General features: G+C 37.6%; 1 long non-coding RNA gene and 1 other non-coding gene across 5 annotated transcripts in view; one reads left to right on the top strand and one right to left on the bottom strand.

The window, feature by feature from the left end:
• Positions 1-12,677, top strand: part of LOC100347036 (uncharacterized) — an 876,288-nt gene that overhangs the window by 279,967 nt on the left and 583,644 nt on the right. The gene's annotated exons all lie outside the window — the stretch shown is intronic.
• Positions 1-12,677, bottom strand: part of LOC149121332 (uncharacterized) — a 51,854-nt gene that overhangs the window by 2,883 nt on the left and 36,294 nt on the right. The gene's annotated exons all lie outside the window — the stretch shown is intronic.

Here is a 12,677-nt window from a genome sequence, read left to right as displayed (position 1 = left end):
ATAGTGTGTTTGTCGCCCAAAGTCACCATCTGCTTCCTGATTTTAGTGAGATTTTCTTCCATACAAGTTTTCCTACTAATTTAATGCTTAGTACATAATTCAGAACACGGTATTCTAACAAGTCTTTTCGCAATCATTCCTGCAGTAAAAAGTGTTTCAAAATCAAGTATGTAGGAATGTGTGTCCTTCTGGCAAGGTATTTACAACCAAAGAAAAATTCCAGCCGGTAGATTTGAATCGGGCACAATATCCTTAAATGCAATGCAAATAAAAAATATATTAAAGTGGAAAGAAGCACAGAAAATTGTTAGAGAAATTCAAAACATTGTGCAGATACTTTACCGAAGTTACAACCTTCCTTACATAATGTTATCTCATCAATCTAGAGCTCTGGGGTTCTAGAGGTACATAGCAGATGACTTGGAGCTCCACTATTCTGCTGAGTTGAACTAAATTTCTGAAATCATTTAAACTCCCTTAAGAGAATTACATTTATTATCCTGTCAAGAGGGACTAGAACATATATCTGTTTCATGAAATTGGTTGGTGAAAAGATATATGTGGTTTTCGTCTGTTTCTGAAGTGCTTTGAGAAGACAAGAAGTGATCATAAACACACAAGTATCTCATCAAGATTTACTGAATATCGCTATTTGTTCTGTTTCAAAGTCACGAGAACTAGAAAATTTCGGCAGAAAACTGAAAGGATGAATTGGGTGACAGTGACAGTGAATCAGCACTCCCCCACGCTGTTATTACTGGGGAAGGACTGAGTGGCAGGACTCTCAGTGCTGAGGCTCTGCCCTGTTCTCTCGCCCACGATTTAGGAAACACAGCTGCAGTCAGATATAGGTAAAGGGTGTGCCTACAGCCATGTGGCCTCCCTGCTTACATGCAGACCAGGTGATCAAACAAACCTCTCCAAACCAAAATGCAGTTACCATGTCAGTACTCCCATTTACTGGTGCATCAGTGAACTTTAGACCCGTTCTGGGGAGACTGGTTCCTGCTAATGCTCCTGGTGATGTGCTGACTCTTGAAATGCCCTTTCGACAAGGAGTCTGACTTACTGCACTCTTTCATTAAATTGTGTAGAATGTGCATTGTTGCACGGAGGAAGACAAAGGCTCCTTCCTCTGAGAGCCCACAACCAAATGACATGTGATAGAGGGGAAAAAATGAAAATCAAAACTCTTCCTTGAAAGTAGAGGGAATGATGGGGCCGGCACTGCGGCACAGTGGGTTAACGCCCTGGCCTGCAGTGCCAGCATCCCATAAGGGCGATGGTTTGAGACCCTGCTGCTCCACATCTGATCCAGCTTTATTCTATGGCCTGGGAAAACAGTAGAAGGTGGCCCAAGTCTTCATAGGAGACCCAGAAGAAGCTCCTGGCTCTTGGCTTCGAATTGGCACAGCTCTAGTTGTTGCGGCCAATTGGAGAGTGAATTAGCGGATGGAAGACCTCTCTCTCTCTCTGCCTCTTCTCTCTCTGTGTAACTCTGACTTTCAAATAAATAAATAAATCTTTTAAAAAAGAGTTAAAGTAATCTTTAAAAAAAAACTAAAAAAAGAAAGTAGAGGGAATGAGAAAAATATAAACATAGCTGATTTGGGGGGAGTCTTGTTAAATTTTTATAAATTTTGAGAAATTATTGCCCATGCAAATTAAAAGTAGTGGAACAAGGAAACCAAGGAATGAGACTAGATACATTTAGAGTGTAATTGCTGGACATTCACTAAGGAATTAAGAAAAACAGTGAAAATATTTCCAAACCCTAACAGCGACCACACTGAAGTCTCAAAGCACCTCGATGAAGGAGGCCATGTAGACATACACATATTCTTGATTAGCTACAGCAATAGTTTGCAAATCTGGGAGGAAAAGCCAAATAATTAGGTAATAAAAACAATAAATGAATTTAGGGTTATCAGTGAAGTAACTGAGCATGGTAACAATTCTGAGAATGGAGTCTACTGTAGATTGGAAGGTGTTGAAATACTGAACAAAGGAGACGTAAATCACAGTTTGAAATCTTGGTGTATAGAAGGTGATTTTATCAAAATTTGATAATCAGATAGCTCAAGAAAATTAGCTGGATAAGTATAGGCAATTAATTTTTAACTTCTGAATGCCCCACTATAACCATTGGCATCATAAGTCTGAATTGAACAATCTTAATTGAAGGCACTTTAAATTTAAAAAATGGTACATAATATGCCCAAAGTAATGTGTTAAAGTGATGGGCGACTAGAAAGAAGAAGTTGAATATAACTCTATGACTGTAATGTCCACGACACAGCCATGATTATAACAGAGGTAATGGACATAGACAAGAATGTTGGTAGTGCTAAAGTTATAATAGAAGGACCAGTACAGTTCATTAACAGATATATCTAAAATCACCTTCTTTTTTATTGTATAATCTATTAAGCTAGCAAAATTAATATTTATAAATATATTTCTTAAATGTTAGTCTGTGTCATCTATTCAATTTTAGCATAGTGTAGATTTAAATATAATCAATACCTTCTGTAGAAAGTCACTTCTTGAGAGGGCTAAGTTCCATGTAAATAAGTTAAATACTGAAAATGTAATCCTATCCCAGTCCCCTAGAGTAAGAAATACTTCTTTTTTTTTCTTCTATTATGTAGTCCTCATCATATATTTCACATAGTGTGGTCTGTAATTTAGTAGGTATGTTGGTGTCTTTCCATGAAACATTCTTTCTATAAGGGAAAGGGTATAGACACATACATATATGAAGGGTCTCCTAGAAGTTCATGGAAAATACCTAATATTCTAAAATATGTGGATTTCTAAAGTTTTTGCACATAATAAACCTTTCCATTGCACATTCCATGAGTTTTGTAAAGAATCCTTGTGCATATGCACACACATACAACATAGTTACCATGCCACTTCACATCTCATATCCTAAATAATCACTGTCTCTTTAAGATTTATTTATTGATTTATTTGAAAGGTGGAGTTACAGCGAGAGAGAGAGAGAGAGAGAGAGAGAGAGAGAGAGAAATCTTCACTGCCCAAATAGCCACAATGACAAGCTTCATTTGAGTCTCCCTTGTGGGTGCAGGGACCTCAGTACGTGGGGCCATCTTCTTCTGCTTTTCCAGGTATACTAGTAGTGAGCTGGATTAGAAGTGGAGGAACCAGGACTCAAACCAGTGCCCTTATGGGATGCTGGTATCACAGGTGCTGGCTTTACCCAAGACACCACATTGCTGGCCCCAGTAATTCTCTCATAATGTTGTCCAGTCAAACAGATTTTTTTGCTGGCTACTTCTCCTTACTATCTAATTCTACTAATACACACCTATATGGAGACTCAGGTATCTAATTGCAAGCACTTATTAACAATTTCAAAATATATCTGGATGTTATGCAATACTGTTATCAGGTTAGAGGCAAGAATATAGGAAATTACTACTTTTTATACACAATTTAGCCAGGTGATAATAAACTCAATCAAACACATGGAGTTCTTAAAGTGTTCTTGTGTATCAAGAAAGCAGGAAACCAAGGACAGAAGTATGAATTGTAATAATATTTAAAAAGGAAATATAAGAGGAACAAAGATGAGTAGTAAGTAAGAAAAGAAAATCACAAAAGAAAGAAGGGTCATACACTCTGTAGAAGAGATTTGTTGGATTTTTGACATGTTGAAGAGAGTCAAACAGATTAAGTTGTGGACATTCCTATTTCATTTAACATCATAATGTTTGAATTGAAAGAGAATCCTTCCAATGGACTGGTGGAATTGGACTATTATCTGCAAAGTGTTATTCAGCATAAGGAAAGAAGAGGAAATATTTAAACATAAAATTTTATTTGAAATTCTTTTATGAAGAAGAGATAGAATGATTAGTATATAAATGGGGATTTTATTGCTTTTTCAATAAACATGAAACTAACATCTAAGTAAGACTATACAGATTTATACATTTGTGTATAAAATATATCACTTTATATCACTTATTTTAGTTATTTATATGGTGTATAAGACTAAAGTAAGTGAAATTAATTTATATTCAGAGGAAAGATAGATCTATAGGATTAGAGACATGGGAAGCAGACTTGAATTGTAAAGTGGTGTCTATTATTTATTTGTTTACTTTTAAAATGTGGAAAGAGAGGAGAGATAAAGAATGTACCATCCACTGGTTCATTCCTCATGTATCTACAGTTATGGAAGCTGGGCAAGGCTGAAGTCAGGAGCCTGGAACCCAATCTGAGTGTCCTACATGAGTGGAAGAGACCCAAGTACTTAATCTAGTATGTGTTGCTTCCCAGGCTGAGCATTGTAGGAAGCTAGGCTTGGAAGGGGATCCAGGTGATGAACCCACAGTCTTATATGCAACTGAGGCACCCCACATGGTGTGTTAACCCCTCTGCTAAATGCCCACCCATGCAGAGGAGTTTTTAGAACAGCAGTTTCAGAGCTGCGACGAGCATGATGATTGGGAGAAGGGGGAATTTGAGGGCACCCCTGGTGCAACACTTATGATGATGCTTGTGCTTCAGATGCTGGTGCACACCCTGGTAGGCAGAAGGTGATGACTGAAGCAGTTGGGTACCAGTTTCCCAGGCAGGAAACTCATTCTTAGTTGTGTTCTTGCTTCAGCATGGCCCAGCCTCAGATGTTGTGGGAAGCTGGGGAGCATCTGCCTTTGTATCTCTTCTTTGCCTCTCCAGACAAGGAAAATAAGAATTACAAGTATAATTAAAATGAACATACAACCGTATAGTATTGAGAGCCTAGTGTGAAATTCCCCAGGTGTGTGGCACACTCTGGATATGCTGAGCATCATTGGTTATCTTTAAAAGGACTCTACATTATTGTAGGACATTATGGGGATTACAAGGGTCATATCTATTGCTTATAACATAAGGCATAAAGATAGCTCTGATGGTCATTTAATCCTTTATCACTGTCCCTAATACAATTTTGCACTTGAATGATCTGGAGAGAATAACTGTTCTTTCCAGTAGACTATGATGCTTTCCCAATGAACACCTGTGCATGCTATAATAAATGATTCATTGAATTGCCCACATCAGAAATCAAATTCCGATCTATGGAAACTATTTCACAATCAACCAACCTCTACTAAAATATGCATTTTCACCTGTCTCTCTTGGAACTGAAAGAAAACAGAAATAGAGAAACTTTTCCCAGTGAATTAATGAGAACTAGACTTGACCACACAATGTAAGGAATACACTTGCCATTTACTCTTTGTCTCTTCTCTGGTTGTCATGGTGATCTTAGCTAAAACTGGTACAATATTAAACAGAAATATTCATATACATTTATATCATTCATAAAGTAGTAAATGCAATAAAGACATCAAGATTCCATAAAGGTAGTTTTAGAAAACATTGTAAGCCTTCTCTCTCTTAAGGAAATGGTCCTAAAGTTTAAATCAATTTTGGAATCCCTTTCAAAGTTTTTTTTTATTTGACAGGTGGAAATTAGACAGTGAGAGAGAGAGAGACAGAAAGATATTCTTTCCATTGGTTCACCCCCCCAAATGGCCACCACAGCCGGCACTGCACTGATCCAAAGCCAGGAGCCAGGTGCTTCCTCCTGGTCTCCCATGCAGGTGCAGGGCCCAAGCACTTGGCCATCCTCCACTGCCTTCCCAGGCCACAGCAGAAAGCTGGACTGGAAGAGGAGCAACAGGGACTAGAACCTGGCACCCATAGTGGATGCCAGTGCCACAGGTGGAGGATTAACCAAGCGAGCCATGGCACTGGCCCCAAGAGTGCTTTCAAAATACAGAAGGGAAGATATTTGGCCAAGTGGTTAAAATGCATATTAGGCCATCTATGTCCCACATCAGAGTACCTGGGTTCGATACTTGGAACTGACTCCCAATTCTTGCAACCTGCCAGTGCAACCCTGGATGACAACAGGTGGTGGCTCAATTATTTGGGCCCTTGTCATCCCTGTGGGAGACCCAGATTGCTAACTCCTCCTTTCTGTCTCAGTTGTTGCAGGCATTCAAGGAGTGAGCTAACAGATGGGTGCTTTGTCTTTCTGTATTGTTCTTTTCTCTCTGCTTTATGAATTAAGAAACATACAGATCATGATTAGTTTCTAAAGAGGAATATTCTAAATAGTCACACCACTTTATTCTCTTGTGAGCAGTACAGAAATTTTGAGACCTCAATACTAAAGAGCTATTTAGAATATTATTTAATATATTTAATGACATTTTCAATTATATAAACGACAGACCCCTTATCTTTTCTGTTGAGGAATAGTGTTTTTTTCTTCATACTATTTGTTGTTCTCATTACTTAGTTTAGGTTTAACCTTACAAGTAATAAATAAACTGAGAATAGATCTTTGTAAAAATTGAGAGTGTGAATGGGAGAGCGAAGAGGAAGAAGGGTTTGAGTTTGGCCAGGAGGGAGGGTAGGGTAGGAAGTGTAACTATGCCCCTAAATCTGTATATATGAAACACTTGAAATGCATTACAAATAAAATTTTATTACATATAATTATATATATTCATAAATTAGGCATTCACTTATCTTTTCTATTTAATGCTTGCTACATCTTTGTTAACTTAGAATTAGAAAAAAAGCAAATGAGATGATTAAAGAAAAATATATTAAAAAGTGAGGTGAAATCACTCTGAAACTGAATAGAAAAATAATTTAGAAACCTACATGAACAACAGTGATTAACAACAACAACAACAAAATCCTACAAGAATTTGAAGGTGAATAAGAAAAAAAAATTCAGGAAAACTTATTGTTTAATCAGAAGAAAGTAAATGATTTGTACACCTAAGCAAAAGTTTATGTTAGTGAGGATATTGTTTACTTAACATGCTACATGAAACAAACACTTTAGGCTCTATTCATTTTATTACGTGTTTATAGATTATAGAATTGACCATGGGGTGTAAATTAAGCAACCACATTTGGAAAATGCTCAGTTATAAGAGTTTAACAGGGTAAGTTATCTGAATAGACACTGAAATGAGCACCCAGAGGTTACTTTCAGGTGCTTTAGTGCTTCACATGGGAGAGTCTGATTTCATGAAACTTAAGCTTTAAATGAGGGTGCTCATGCCTGTTCCATGACCTTCTCCAGTCTCCGTAGACTGCGTTCCCTTTTCTGAAATAACGTTGCTGAATTCTGCTCACTTCACTACATAAAACTCTAAAACAGAAAGGATAATCATTCCCACATCCCTGGATGTCTGTCATTGCTTTTGTACAAGCCTTGCACAATATGCAAACATGTAACTTTTGGGGGTAAGAGTTCCAGAAAACTTGTGCTCTATTTCCTTGCTAGTCATACCGTAACTCTGTATTCCTAATTTTCCATATAAAGATTATGAAGATCAAGCCTTATGCTATTTCACCTCTGTTTCTTGAAGTTGGATTACAGAAGCTCTCCCTCACTCTTTACTTTTCACAGTAAATCCTCAGCAGCCATTCTTTAGGTGATAGTTGGTAGTGTAGTGGGGGAATGGGCATTTAGAGATGAACGCGTGAAGGAACCATGTGCAGAGCTACATAATAGACCTTCTTTCTACTGCATTAACACTGGGTAGAAAGACCAGCATAATGGGATGTTTAAGATTATTGGTTTACGCCAGCGCCGCGGCTCACTAGGCTAATCCTCCACCTTTCGGCGCCGGCACACCGGATTCTAGTCCCAGTTGGGGCGCCAGATTCTGTCCCGGTTGCCCCTCTTCCAGGCCAGCTCTCTGCTGTGGCCAGGGAGTGCAGTGGAGGATGGCCCAAGTGCTTGGGCCCTGCACCCCATGGGAGACCAGGAGAAGCACCTGGCTCCTGCCATTGGACCAGCGTGGTGCACCGGCCACAGCGCGCCGGCCGCAGCGGCCATTGGAGGGTGAACCAACGGCAAAAGGAAGACCTTTCTCTCTGTCTCTCTCTCTCTCACTGTCCACTCTGCCTGTCAAAAAATAAAAAATAAAAAAAAGATTATTGGTTTAATAAATAAGTGATTGGTGGAGTAGATCTTAAATCTCAAGTATGGCAGCTTCCAAAATGTGTCTGCAAATAAAGTCAAAGAATTAACCATGGAAAAAGAATTTGAAGTATGTAAGGATTTATGCAATGCTTGAATGCTCCAAGGAGTGACAGGACAGAGGTGAGAAGAGTGGGCTGGTCTTTAAGTGGGAGCAGAAACAACATTTTCCAAAGTAACTGGAAAAGATCAGGGCTGCATGAAAAGCGGAAGAAATTATTTGGACAGACAGTGATGTAAAAGATGACGAAATATCTATCAATGACTTCATCTTCGTTTGTGTTTGCATATAAACTTTTTAAAAAATTCACCGACATAAAAATTATATGTATTTTTGGGAACTATGTGATGTTTCATTACATGTATATGTTGTTTAACAAACAATCAGTGTAAATATCTTTATTCTCTCAAGCATTTAGCATTTCTTTATACTGAACATATTCTTTATACTGAACATATTCAAAAATCCTATCTTGTAGTTACTTTTGTACAGAAATATATTGTACATTAACATTATTTACCCTCCCCTCACAGTACAGTAGCATCACAGCACTGCTTACTCCTACCTAGATATAGCCTGGTACCCATCCATCAACCTTTCCTCATCCCTTGCTCCTCAATTCATCACTGCACTTTTAACCTCTGTGAAAATACCTATTTTTTAGACTCCACATATGAGCCAGACCATGGGGAATTTGTCTTTCTGTGCTCATCTTATTTCACTTAGAATTATTACTTCCAACTGCATGTATTTTACAAGATTTCATCCTTTTTATGACTCAGTACTATTCCATGGTCTTACTTTGCTTTTTGTCACTTCAACTGCCTACTGCAAACTGAATAATCCCTACAGAAGGAAAAGTTTACTTTGACCTTTGGCGGGTGGCTAGGAAGACCAAGGTCAAAGCTCTCCATCTGGTGACAGCCTTCCTGCTGGTGTCACCTGTCTACAGAGCCTGACTTGGGCATCGCCTCTGACAAGGGGGGGATGCACAGGAGACAGAGCCAAACTAACTATGTAACAGAACCTCTCTTACAATAACACATTAGCTCCTTAATCCACTAGTCCACAAATGATGTAATCCACACACCACGATTTAATGACCCCTTGATAGTCTCTCCTAGCCCTGCATCCTAATATGTCACCCTGGGGATCACAATTCACTGTGGATTTTCTTCAGGTGGGCATACAAAGAACATCAGGCCTTTCCTACCCAGTCACAGGAAAATAAAATAAAAGCTTTAAAAATAAAGGAAAGAATGGAAATGAAAGAGTTAACAGTAAGGGCATCACTTAGGTACATGTAGTTCACATTATTTTTGGAGTTATTTATATTATGTCTATTTAAAGATTACTGAGCAGAAGCCATGCTTATCTGCTGAGTTGTGTGCAAGGTCAAACATTTTCTCTGCTCAATAAACGATGACCCATAATACCACTAAGTAAAGAAACAAGAAGACTCCACTGAGAAGGAACGCTAAGCATCCTTACTACCATCAACCAACTCTTTCTTTTGAGTGTGTTCCCCTTTGCTTCTGACTGTTCTTGTTAGAGAAATGCCAGCTTCATTTATCAAGTATATATTCAAATCAGGAAATCATCTTTCTGAGAACCAGAGTGATAAAATGGGACTCTAAAGTCAATCTAGAAATTAAACATAGGCAGTGCCTTTCACAGTTCTTTGGACTAGTGAATAATACATTCATAAGTGTAGACAGATATTGAATTACACAGGCATTTGGGGAAGAAACAATATTACACTTTTTGCCTCTAGTGTTCAAAATGGACTTTGGAATAAGCAAGGTTTAAGCTAAGTGCAGCTGGAAGAGTAAGGTAGAATATAGAGAGGGGGAAATGTGGAAACAAGGTAGTTTTACATTAAGGGGTAATGGTGTGGTAAAGAATAGTAGTGGAAACGGCAATGAAATTTTTATGTATAAAGTAGCATAGATTCATAGAAGTGCATTTTATGAATAGGAAAAAATACTGGAAGGTAAGGCAGCCTGGGAAGATGCTCTTTTTAGTGCCTTCAATTGAAGGTTATGGTATTTAGCATCTTCCTTGTCACTAAGGACCACTGAAGATGTGGAGAGGTAGAACCATAAAGAAAAGATGTTCTAGAAGAGGAAACAAAGAGATTGTGTTCAAGATGGATGGCAGGAAAACAGTAGATGCAGTGAAACCTCAGTTCCTGTATCTGGACACGAGGTGGTGGGATGAATGCAAACCACAACCTAGTGAAATGGAGACAGAAATGCATCTCTGGGGGATCCAGTGATCTTCGTATGCTACAAAGCTTTCACAGAGATTAGTAACTGCTAAGTAGAAGAGCATGGGATGGGCAGCGCGTTTCTATATTTTAACTGGTTTAGATGAATTATTGCTTACAGTTATATACCTTATTAAAAGGAAAGCATCCTCTAAAGAAGTATTTAGATCAAGGTAAGAAAAAAAGCCCAAGAACACTCAAACCCTCCACACATGTATAATTTTTAACTTTTGATCATTTTCTCATTCAGGTAGATTTACTTACATAAAATTGTCCAACAAGCTCCTCAGGGAAACACAGTAGTGCAAGTGCACTAAATTGTCACTGTGATTTACAACACGGTAATCAAACACACGGAAACCCTCTAAAGTCAGTTCATATATTGAAGGCAACCTATTAAGATGTTAACTCTGTAAATGGATATGAGATACAGGGGAATACAGGAATTTATATTAACTCTGTAAATGGATATGAGATACAGAGGAATACAGGAATTTATATCAGATCATTTCAGGAAAGATGAATCAGTTTTGATGTGTAACCTCTGTGGAGAAAAAGGCTACATAGTAGGTATAATATAAAACATGGATTTTCAATGATACTCATAGAAATAAATGTAACACTTGAATTATTATCATAGAGAATAATAAGGACAGCTTCCTTATTTAGTTGACCCTGAATAGTATTGATGCTTTACATGTAACCATTATAGGGAGAGCCTGGAGCAACATTTTGCTGCTGTATTATTATTACACTGCACTGGAGGCAGTACATGTATAAAAAATAGAACAAGTTACATAATGTAGCTTGGTCTCTGAGGGTACCATCTACTAAACATTAGACATTTCAATAGTTAAATACTTATATTTCCACTCACTTTTATACTTATTTTTAAAATTTTTTTATAATGAGTCTTTGTATGTGTCTGTGAGTTCATCATACTGGGAGTTCAATGGATTTTACTTTTAATTATTTAATTGAGAGAGAAAGAGAAAGAGAGAGAGATGAGAGAGAGGTCTTCCGTCCACTGGTTCACTCCCCAGATGGCTGCGATGGCCAGAGCTATGCTTATCTGAAACCAGAAGCCAGGAGCAGCCTCCTAGTCTTCCATGTGGGTGCAGAGACCTAAGCACTTGGACAATTCTCCACTGCTTTCCCAGGCCACAGCAGAGAGCTGGGTCAGAAGTGGAGCAGCCAGGTCTCGAACCAGCACCCATATGGGGTGCTGGCACTGCAGGCACTGGCCCTACCCGCCATGCCACAGCACCAGCCCTTATACTAATTCTTAATATAATTGTGATTAAATGAATACAATGGAGGGCTTTGTGGAATACAGGTATTTATTCATAAATCATAGAAATCCAAATTATAGTTTACCTTCCCATCTTCTCATATCTTTGATATTGGAAAAATCAATTTAAAATAGCCAACACTTTTTCTTCACTTATTTGCAGAAAAGATAATTCTTATTTCTCATAGGGTTAAAATTGGTAATTATTGTTATCTTTCATACTTTTTCTGATTTTTGATTTAATGCATAATTATTCACTTTATAAAATTCCTTTCATTAAGGTAAGTATATATTTTTTAAAAGATGTATTTGTTTATTTGAAAGACAGCTACACAGATAAATGGAGAGACAGCAGAAGGAGGATATATATATATATATATATTCATACAGAGAAAGAGAGAGAGAGAGAGAGAGAGAGAGAGAGATCCTCCATCCACTGGTTCCATCCTCAGATGGTTGCCATGGTTGGCCAAAGCCAGGAGCCAGAACTTCATTCAGGTCTCCATTTATTTTTGTACATATTCTTAATATAATTACATTATATACTCTATGTACGTATAACTAATTAATATGATTGCACCACATGAGTGGCAGAGATTCAAACACTTCTGCTGTTTTTCTTGGGGATCTGGTTCAGAAGTGCATCAGGTAGAATACAGCTGGCTATGCCACAACACCAGCCCCAATTTTTGATCTTTATCCATGAGGATCCTTCAAAAATTCTTGAGAAAACTGAATGAAAAGATAAATGTCTTCTGTTACAAAATTTTTAAATCTATCTATCTATCTATATATGTATATGCAATATTCAACAATCTTGTGGAAAACAAAAATTATGGAAAAATTGGATTTCAAAACAACTTCAAAATAAACTATTACATTATATTCTGAGGATTGTATCTATGAATAACATGGAATCTGATATCTTTTTATTTCTATGAAATTAGCATGAGAATTGAGAACTGTGTTGCAGTAATTATCATGCATTTACTGTGACCCTGAGGATCTAATGTTTTAATGAATTCTTTTTTTCCATTGTTTCATTTTTAAAAAACTTTTATTTAATGAATATAGATTTCCA

Source organism: Oryctolagus cuniculus, chromosome 17 (assembly GCF_051225735.1).
Source record: "Oryctolagus cuniculus isolate XC-2025 breed Fujian yellow rabbit chromosome 17, ASM5122573v1, whole genome shotgun sequence".
Lineage (NCBI taxonomy): Eukaryota > Metazoa > Chordata > Mammalia > Lagomorpha > Leporidae > Oryctolagus > Oryctolagus cuniculus.
Note: the sequence above shows the minus strand (reverse complement) of the source record. Positions and strands in the feature narration are given on the sequence as shown.